Here is a 10,173-nt window from a genome sequence, read left to right as displayed (position 1 = left end):
CAGAGCCGGCGCGCCCGGGCACTTAGCGGACGGGGCGGGCGGGAGCGGGCGCGGACCACGGCCACCAGCCAATCAGAGCGCGGCCCGGCGAGACCACTGCGGCCGGATGGCGCCCCCTGCCGGAATAACAGCGGCGCCACGCGGCCGCCCGGCCCAGGGACCGGGCGACCAGGAGTCCTCGTCGTCCACAGTCACTTAAAAGCGGGCGGTGGCTCGCTCGCCGGGCAGGGATCGGAGAAGGGATGCCGGAGAGAGGTCCCTGTCGCTGCCCCGACACGCGCACCTAGAGCACCCGAGTGTCCTGGAGTCCATGGAAGGATATAGAAGTCTCCACTGAGAGAACTGGTCACTTATAGGAGACTTCTCATCCCCAGTACTGGAAATCGGAGCCTTTCTATTTTTCTATGTAAAAAAAAAAACACATTATTTTAAAACATTTAATAAAATTTAAATATAATAAAATAAATTTAATAAAAATTAAATATACCAAAATTTAAAACATATACCTCTATAAATCTAATATATGCACATTTACTTACACATACATAGATGTGCATTAAATATTCTATTTTAACTTAAACATAAATGCATATTCATTTGCCAGTGTTTCGATGTACATACAGCCAAAACTTTTCTTTTGATATGGGCTGACTAGAGTTTCACATTCTCCTTATACAAATTACCCATAAAGGACATAGTCTCCGCTTTCCGATATCATTTCCATTCTTTTGGAGTGAGAACTTAAAGAGATTTTGAAGTTCTTCGAGCGCAGAATTTTCCTAGACACTTCCTATCTTCCCAAACTTTATACAGTTGTCACCACTACACCTAATGTGACAGCTGCCTTTTTTCTAACATCGCACCTCAACTTAATTGTCACCGAAACCACAGCTCTCTTTTGCACACTTGTGTGTCATTAGCTTTCATGACACTTATTCAAGTTACAAATGACAATAGCCAGTACAAGTGGTTTTGAGGGGCACGGGAACAAACACAGCTGGCCTTTGGTTGGAGTAGCCCTCGACTGGTGGGGACAGAAGTGCTTAGGGGAGGCCTGGAGAGTCATCCACTGGCTGGATATATTTTGCAGATGACATGGAAAGGTGAGTTAGTCAGCACATTGGTCCAGGGACAGTCCCTTGAGACACCTTACAGGGCTCTCCTTGTGACAGGCATGAGTCTCCACAAATGGGGGTGAAGTGGCTCTTTGCTTTTCTAGAGCACCCATATCACAGACCCCCTTCCCCAGGTAGAAGTGAATATCTTTCAATTTAGAATCCCCCCGCTTTCTGCCAAGGCTAAGTTGAGGGAGAAGGGAGGGCCAAGACATGGGGCAGTGACTCTGGACCCATGCTATCATTGTTCATCCTTCTCTCTTTCACCCAGGTGCACATCACACTTCTCCTTTGCTTGTCAGGCCACACAGCTGCTATGATGTCATTGCCCAGACCTGTCTGGGGATCTCATCAGTATGAGCATCTTTCCTGGACCACACCGGGACACCAGGGCACTTCGGGGTGGCTCGCACAGTTGCCTGAACTCAGCACACAGCCATATATTTTCAATTCTTCAACTTGCCAGGATACCCGGGGTTCTGCTGGCCCACCTCTCCTGGCCAGGCAAGGTAGGAGACCTTCTCAGGGACTGGTGGGCCTTGATGTTTTGCTCTTTACCCATTAGGTTTTCCTTGCCCCGATGCCCTTCAGGGTCTTACATTTTGAAAGTCAAAACTTTCTCCCTACTTCTGCTCTAAATCCTGTCCTTGAGAAATGGCTGCTATTGGGTACAGGAGCCCAGTTTGGGAAGGAGTCATAGGGCACCAGGAAATAGCAAGAGAAAAGAAAAAGTACCACTGGTTAATCTCTCAAAATAATGTCCTGATGCATCACACTTAATTCTCACAAAACTGTAGCTCAGAGAAGTTGAGAGACTTGCCTGAGAACACACAGTTCCTAAATTTGGGAACAGAAGTATCAGAAGTTGTGACCACAGGAGCAGACCTGAGCGGGCAAGGTCCGGCCAGGAAACAGAGGAGCATATTCAAAGGGAAGGGAATGGCTAATGGGATGTAATGAGACTACAAAGGGGTGGATGGGATGCAGAAGTATCAGAATTAGCAAGAGCTAGAAGCCAAGAAGCCCTTAGCGCCCAAGGGACAGAAGGAGGGGAAAGTGTTGGCTGAGCCTGGAGGAGCCTGGAGCTCCGGAAGGGGGCCCCCTAGAGGAGCAGGAGCTGAATGCATCCCAGGAGGGAGCAGGTGAAGAAAAACCCAAACCTCTCTTCCCGCGTTCCCATCTCCTGCTGGTGCCTCCCATTGCGGAACCTGGAGTCACTGGGGCTTGGCAGTGGTGTGCTGGGGACAGCTCCTACCGGCTTGTGAGAGCCAATTGTTAAATTTTCAGGAATTTTGTGAGCCAGTTGTTAAACACAGCCATTGTGAAAAGTAAAATGCTGGGGCGCCTGAGTGGCCCAGTCGGTTGAGCGCCGGACTCCTGATCCCGGCTCAGGTCATGATCTCGGCAGTTTGTGAGTTTGAGCCACGCATGGAGCTGTGCACTGATGGCATGGAGCCTGCTTAGGATTCTGTCTCTCCTTCTCTCTGCCCTCCCTCGCTTGCTCTCTCTCTCTCTCTCTCTCTCTCTCTCTCTCTCTCTCTGTCTCTCTCTGTCTCTCAATAAACAAGCAAACAAACTTTAAAAAAGAAAAAAACAAAATTCTAGTTCGCAGAGCGCCTTCAAGGAGAGCGGGAATTTCCCCAGTCTCCCGATAGGGGGCGCTGCGTGAGGATGGAGAACTCAGAAAGCGGCTCCAGGGCCCCTTCAGGCAAAGGTCCCCTCCTCCCGTCTCCGTGAGACGTGCTGTGGACGGGAAGCAGAGTGCAGAGTTTCATGGAGAGCCTTAGAAACAGGGGGGCTTGCATAGGGCTTGGGGAATGGGAATAGCAGGTCTTTTCTCTACTTGGAAGACATGGAACAGCATGCCCCAGGACACATGGGCCTCCTAAGCTTGGGGGGACAATTGGGGAAGGACATTAATGAATTTCCCTCAAATGGTTCGTCCCACCCCCACTCCATTGCTTGAGGGGAGGCAAAAAGCCAAAACAGAAATGTTTTCATGGCACGTTTTATTTTTTTAAGTTTTTTTTTTTTAAGTTTATTTATTTTATTTTGAGAGAGAGAAAGTGACCTTGCAAGAGTAGGGGAGGGGCAGAGAGACAGACGGAGAGAGAGAATCCCAAGCAGGCTCTACGCTGGCAAGGATTGAACCCATGAATGTGAGATCGTGACCTGAGCCGAAACCAAGAGTGGGACCCTTAACCAACTGAGCCACCGAGGTGCCCTTTCCTGGCAAGTTTTAAAGGCTTGAAGAAGACACCTGACTAGGTAAAAACCAGGGAGGAAATCCTGAGATGGAGGAGGAGGACGCTGAGGAAAGTTGGGGTTCCCAGGGGACAAGAAAAGATCCCTTAAGGCGAGGATGGGGAGGAGAGATGGAGGGGAGTCAGGAAAGCACAGTAATTTCTAGAGAGCTTCTACAGAGGGGAGCCTTGTACCCCTTCTGGGCAGCATCCCAGGGAGACAGCAAAACCCCAGCTATATTGTGAGCTCCAAGAGCAGGGGCCTTGTGCCCAACTCCCCAGGTGCTCCCTTGTTGGGGATGGCAGGTCTGAGGGGACAGGCTGCAGCCATGACCCGGAAAGCCTTTCACAGGAGCCCACCCCCCACGTGAGTGAGGCCAGGAGCCAGAGCACCACCCGGAAGTAGCAGAGGACCTGAGGGAGCCATTGAGACAGAGAAGGGATGACTCCAGCAGAGCCCCCACCAGCTTGAAGACGCCTTTTGTAAACATTAGAAGAAAGCAGATGAGGGGCGCCTGGGCGGCTAAGTTGGTTAAGCATCTGACCTCAGCTCAGTTCGTGATCTCATGGTTCATGAGTTCGAGCCCCACGTTGGGCTCTGTGCTGACAGCTCAGATCCTGGATCCTGCTTTGGATTCTGTGTTTCCCTCTCTCTCTACCCCTTCGCCACTCACACTCTGTGTCTCTGTCTCTCAAAAATGAATAAATGTTTTTAAATTTTTTTAATAAAAAAGAAAAAAGATGAAAAAGCCAGAGGTACATGGCCTGGCCAGTTGGTAGTTCCTCGGTGCAAAGAAAAAGGTATCCCTTTCTCAGGATGGAAGTGGTCCTGCACCTACACCCACAGCCCAGCAAGCACACCACAGGCTGGATTTCAATCCTACTTATCCCATCATCCAGGTATGTTTATGCAGTGGACAACCTGCTCAACTGTCCATGGTGGTCCACTGTCCCAGCCTCTGCCTACGTGGATGAAGACCAAAGGCTCTATGGGATGGAGTGGAAAGCTGGTGGCTGCCAGCACAGACAGGTGACACAAGGTCAGACAGCCCCCACCTCAGTGCCTTGGCATTCTATAAGTCCTCGACAATTCTAGTGTGGCCCCAAGGAAGGATAGAACCTTGAACTGATAGAGATTGAGTTTTCATCACCCTGATGGAAATTGGAGCCCTAAATAGAAATCAGGTTGTGATCTTTAAAAAAAAGCAAATCTGTTGTTATTTCCTACACACCCAAGTCTGGTCTGGGAGGCATACCAGCCCCCTGCAGGTTTGGCTAGGTAGCAAATGAACCACATGGGGCAAGGGAAATGCAGTGGATCTGAGCTGGGCACAGTGGTATAGACTAGACGGAGCTGCTTCGCATCCTGGCCCTTACTATCAGCACGACCTTGGGCACAACCACCTCTCTAAGCCCATTTGCTTATCCATGTAACAATGCAGACAAAATAACACATGGAGAGCCTCCGGGTTGGACAAGCACAGCCCTTACCATATACCAGGTATGGTTCTGAGGGCTTTATGCAGATTAACTCACATCATCAGCACAGCAGCCTATGAAGTAGGTACGAGCAACTCTATTCTAATGATGAAGACACTGAGCCACAGAGCATTCAACTTCCCCAAAGCCACGCAAGTAAAAAGTAGCAGGATTAGAGCCCTCCCTACTCCTCCTACCCAACCCCCTAGACTGCCTCTTATACTGTGTGAAGCTTGTCTCACTCTGCCTGGTGCACACCCAGAAAATATGGGTCATCCTCCTGGGTCATCCTCATTGGTCATCCCCATTCCAGGAATCACACAGAAGTTTCTGTGTCAGGAAGGCCAGGGAGACATGCCCAGGACCCAGAGGGTCAAGGCAGATGACAGCTCAGCAGAGTCCACAGCTGAATGGGGCTAAGGGGGAGGTGAGCAGGCATGGACTATCCTTGAACCTTCCAGACTCTGTCTCTTCATTTGGAAGGAGGATAACTCCTCTCTCACAGGACTGCTACAAGGACTAAATAAGAGCATATAAAGTCATTCAGGACACAGCGTCTTTATGCCCTGCTTCACTTAAAAAAAACTATTTTACAGGGAGCCTGGGTGGCTCAGTTGGTTGAGTGTCTGACTTCAGCTCAGGTCATGATCTCGGGGTCTGTGAGTTCGAGCCCTGCATCAGGCTCTGTGCTGACAGCTCAGAGCCTGGAGCCTGCTTGGATTCTGTGTCTCCTTCTCTCTCTGCCCCTCCCTGCTCATGCTCTGTCTCTCTCTCTGTCAAAAATAAATAAACATTTTAAAAAATTAAAAAAATAAAGCTATTTGAATCCAGCCGCTCCTCTTGGAGCCCAGTGTTCCCCACTCTGTCGCGGCTCTCTGGCTATTTCAAGAAGGCTGATTATTTGTTTCTCACTGTTTCATAGGAGCACAGCAGGTGTTTATTGGGGGTATAGGCTGCCTTTTTAAAAGATGCAAAAATAGCATTTGGCATATGAAAAAAATGTGCAGTAACTTAACCTGCATCACCTCCCTCTCTTAATTTGGAAAGTCATGTCATTTACACTACAAATGAACTTGGGAAGGGCCCCACATGGCAGTAAGACCTCCCCTGGTTAATCTTCCCAAGAGAAACAAGACTCACATTTCATCCTAAGAACTAAAAAAAGAAGTATCTCCCATCAAAGAGGAACAGGACGTTTGCTATTACTGCCCTTAAAAACACATTTTCCACGGAGTTCGTTAGATTATTCAGATTATTCAGAAGCTAGTTATGGAGCCCCTTTTCTGTGTTGGAGGCTGGGCCCAGGGGACACTTTGCAGAGGGAGACACAGCCCGTTTCCTCATGGACTCGGGGTCTGGGGAGTGCAGAGGCTTTGGGAAGGCTGCTGTCTTTCCTCAATTCCCCTGCGTATGCCTCCTGTCCTTGTTGGCAACCACCAATCACTCAGCAAGACTTCTCTTTGTCTCCAATCCAGTCTTGTGGCTTTAAATACCAACAACATGTCAATGACCCTCAAATGTATGACTCCATCCCAGATTGTTCTCCTGAGCCTGTTGTGTCTTGATTCAGGCCTCTGTTTATGACATGACCACCGTATGTCCCTACTCTAACAGGAGAGCCATGAGGGTGCTTTGGGTCCCTGAATATCAATGGTAGTTTGGAGTTGGGTACTCAACCACTTTGGAAAGAAGTGGTGTTCCCCTTTCTCCAGTACGAACGGCTGTCATCCCTTGGGGGGAGACCCAATGGAACACAACTGTATTTGGTTGCCATGGAGTTTGCTAGGTACATTCTTCACTGGATGGGTTCTGGGTCTGAGAACTGACTCAGGCCTGGAAATTAGGCTATGACTTATCATAAGAAGATTGGGTGATGACTTAGTGTAGGGGTGGTTTTGATTAAGTATTTATTAGTGATGTTTTTGTCAGCAGCCCCATTTATCTTTCCCCTAGGAACACTGTGTTCTATGAATCATCTCTGTAGATCCCTTAGGTCATCTCCCCTACCCCAGCTTGCCATTCCAACGTTGCGGCTCACTATATAATTGTACTCAACATGCTTCTGAAACTTACAAGGCTGCCACCTGCCCTCCGCTCGGCCTGTATCCACAGTATGTCAGTGGTGCCTGGATTAGCACTAGCAGCATCACCTAGGAACTTTCTAGAAATGTACATTCTCTAGCCCCAAACCCAGACATCCTGACTCAAATTCTCTGTATTCTGACAAGCCCTCCGGTTGATTTTAATGCATGGTAAAGGTTGAACATTACTGCTCATCCCCACCAGAGAAGCCAGTTCTAAATCCTCTCCTAATGTTTGTCCATCTTTCTACAGAAGACAGCCAACGATGCCTTGTCCCTCACCCATGTGTGCTTTGTCACTTTGGTAGATGGAATGTGTGGGGATATAAATTCAAGAATTCTTTTACTTACATAAATCGGTTAGAAAAAAGCTTAGGACTGAAAGCCACCACCACGGGGCAAAAACGCCCAAGGTTAGTTAGCAAGATATTGTAACGGGATCATGAGAAACTTGTTATATCACCTGCAGGAAATTACTTTTCATCTGGCACCAATGTACCATGATCACAAACACCACTTGCCCCCCAGAGCCTTTGCTTCTTACACAAGTTAATGATTACTATCTGATTGTCTTCTTCACATTCACCACATGTATAAGATCTTGCTTTCTTCATGTTCACCACGTGTGTAAGATCTTGAGTGCTTAATAAATACAGAGACGAAACCCGTGCTCGGGACTCTTGTCTCCTCCCAGACATTAGCCTCTCTCATATTCAATTCTGCATCCACTTTCTTGCTGGACAAGAGAGAACTCCAGATTCATAGTCTGGGACAGGAATGTCCACATGGCCTCCAAGTAACGTGGCCAGTCTGGTGGGTTTCTAGTGTCAGCCTACTTTTGCTATTTTGTTCCCTTCCCCCAAGCTGCCCCCATCCTCCTGACATCTCTACTTTATTTAATGTGGGCCAGCCCAGCAGCATACTGGCACAGTCACCCAGAGCTCTTGCCACAGGAGAGTGCCCCTACACCAATAGACTTCCCCTGACCCAGCTTTCCAGCTGCTCGTGACCCAGCACCCGGCTTGCCCCTGCTGGCAGCCAGGACCTGTAACACGTTTGGGGTAAAACTCCTCACCTTCCTACACAGACCCATCAGGTTTGCTCAGATTTCTCCCTAGTATAGACCTGGGGGCCAAGAAGAAGGTGGCGGTCAACCCTAAAGAGCAAGCATTGTTCTGGCAGGCACCTGCCTCATATGTGCCTTCTGCATCGTCTTCTTACAGGAGGCAAGAGGGGGCTCTATATTCCAGCAGTGGGAATGGGTCACTTCTGCAGGTGTGGGGTAAGGTGGAGGCCCAAGCTTCTTACCTGCAGTACCCAGGTCCCCCCATCCCAAAGCTCTGAGTCCCACTCCTTCCCCATCAGGGCCCTTACTTCAACATAGGAGACGTGCCTGGAATGAGAACCCAGGGTTCCCAGAAGTAGTGCCTCCTTTAAGCTCATGTACTCTGCCTCATCTTCCTTTCTATCTGCCTTCTGCCTGCAGGAGAACAACGAACTAGGTGCTCTAACCCTCACACTTTATTTATTTATTTATTTATTTATTTAAATATGGAACGCTTCACGAATTTGCATGTCATCCTTGTGCAGGGGCCATACTAATCTTCTCTGTATCCTTCCAATTTTAGTATATGTGCTGCCGAAGAGAGCACACACTTTACTTTAAATCATTGAGCAGTAGTGATTGCTCAGTGGCCATCACTGAAATGGCAATACTCAGATGGACTTTTTCTCTCTTATTCACTCAGTGGCACTTAGCAAATCACTGGTTTCCAGTCTTTCTAGTTACCATTTTCTCCAGACCTCTCCCAAAAGCCTCCCTTCTGCCTGTACCCTGTCCCAGTTCATTAAGGACTTAGGAATCATACCCTGACAGCATGCCAGGAACTATCAGTACTTCTACCTACTAGCAGAGAACAATCCAAAAATGATGTTAAGAAAACAATTCCAGGGGTGACAGGGCGGCTCAGTTGGTTAAGTGTTTGACTCTTGGTTTCAGCACAAATTATGATCTCAGGGTTTATAAGATTGAGCACTGCATCAAGCCCTGTGCTGACATTGTGGCACCTGCTTGGGATTCTCTCTCTCCCTCTCTCTCTGCCCCTGCTCTGCTCACATACTCTAAATAAATAAATAAATGAATAAATAACACTTCCATTTCCAACGACACACACAAATAAACTTAGGGATAAAGTTAACTAAAAAATGTAAAGCTTGAACCCTGGAAATTGCAAAACGTTATTGAAGTAAGTTAAAGAAGACTTAAGTAAATGGAAAGACATCCCATGTTCATGGATTGGAAGATTTCATATTGTTAAAATGCCAAAACACACACACACACACACACACACACACACACACAACCCATGTGTACATACATACCTATATTATTTTTCTATCATCTAGCTAGCTAGCTATCCAGAAACATGAGTGCATACTGATGCTTCCAATTCCAACCCACATGGCTCATTATAGCCTTCCTGCCCTCTTTGCTTATTTGTAACTTCCTCCTCTGACAGTGAGAAGCCTAGCTCTCTCTCATTATCTACAATATATTAACCTATTTGTTCAACCCTGGTGTACATGTAGTTTCTATGCAGTCTCTTTAAAACCTAAGTCAGATTACTCCTCTGCTCAAAATCCTCCCATACCTCCTCATTTCACTCAGACTAAATCCAAATTTCTTGACCTTCTATGGCCCAAGGCCTTACAAGACATAGATCGCTAATACATATTGATCTGCTCTCCCTTGTGCTTTTGCTCTAGATATTTCGGCTTCCTTACTGCATCCCAGAAGCTGAGGTACTAGAAGGGGGTTTGACTGAAAAGAGGGAAATAAGAGAACTTCTCAGGGGTAGCAGAACTATTTCCTGCTTTGACTTTGGTGGTGGTAACACCACTGCATACGTTTGTCAAAATTCCTTGAACTACATACTTAAAATGAAAACCTCTTATTGTATATCAAGTACACCTCAATAAAGTTGACTTTTTAAAAAAAAATTTAGTGTTTATTTTTTGAGAGAGAGAGAGAGAGAGAGAGAGTGAAGGAAGGGGCAGAGAGAGTGGGAGACACAGAATTGGAAGCAGGCTCCAGGCTCCGAGCTGTCAGCACAGAGCCTGACACAGGACTCGAACTCATGAACTGTGAAATCATGATCTGGGCCGAAGTCAGAAGCTTAACTGGCTGAGCCACCCAGGTGCTCCAATAAAGTTGATTTTTTAAAAAGGACATTTATATGGAGCATTATCATTCAT

At 47.5% G+C, this 10,173-nt stretch overlaps 1 non-coding gene across 1 annotated transcript; it reads right to left on the bottom strand.

The window, feature by feature from the left end:
• Positions 1-8,463: 8,463 nt before the first annotated feature.
• Positions 8,464-8,570, bottom strand: LOC122223270. Its single transcript, XR_006204156.1, has one exon. It is a non-coding gene; the product is annotated as a U6 spliceosomal RNA (small nuclear RNA).
• Positions 8,571-10,173: the final 1,603 nt, after the last annotated feature.

This window comes from Panthera leo, chromosome B3 (assembly GCF_018350215.1).
Source record: "Panthera leo isolate Ple1 chromosome B3, P.leo_Ple1_pat1.1, whole genome shotgun sequence".
Taxonomy (NCBI): Eukaryota; Metazoa; Chordata; class Mammalia; order Carnivora; family Felidae; genus Panthera; species Panthera leo.
This window is presented reverse-complemented; position numbering and strand designations above follow the sequence as displayed.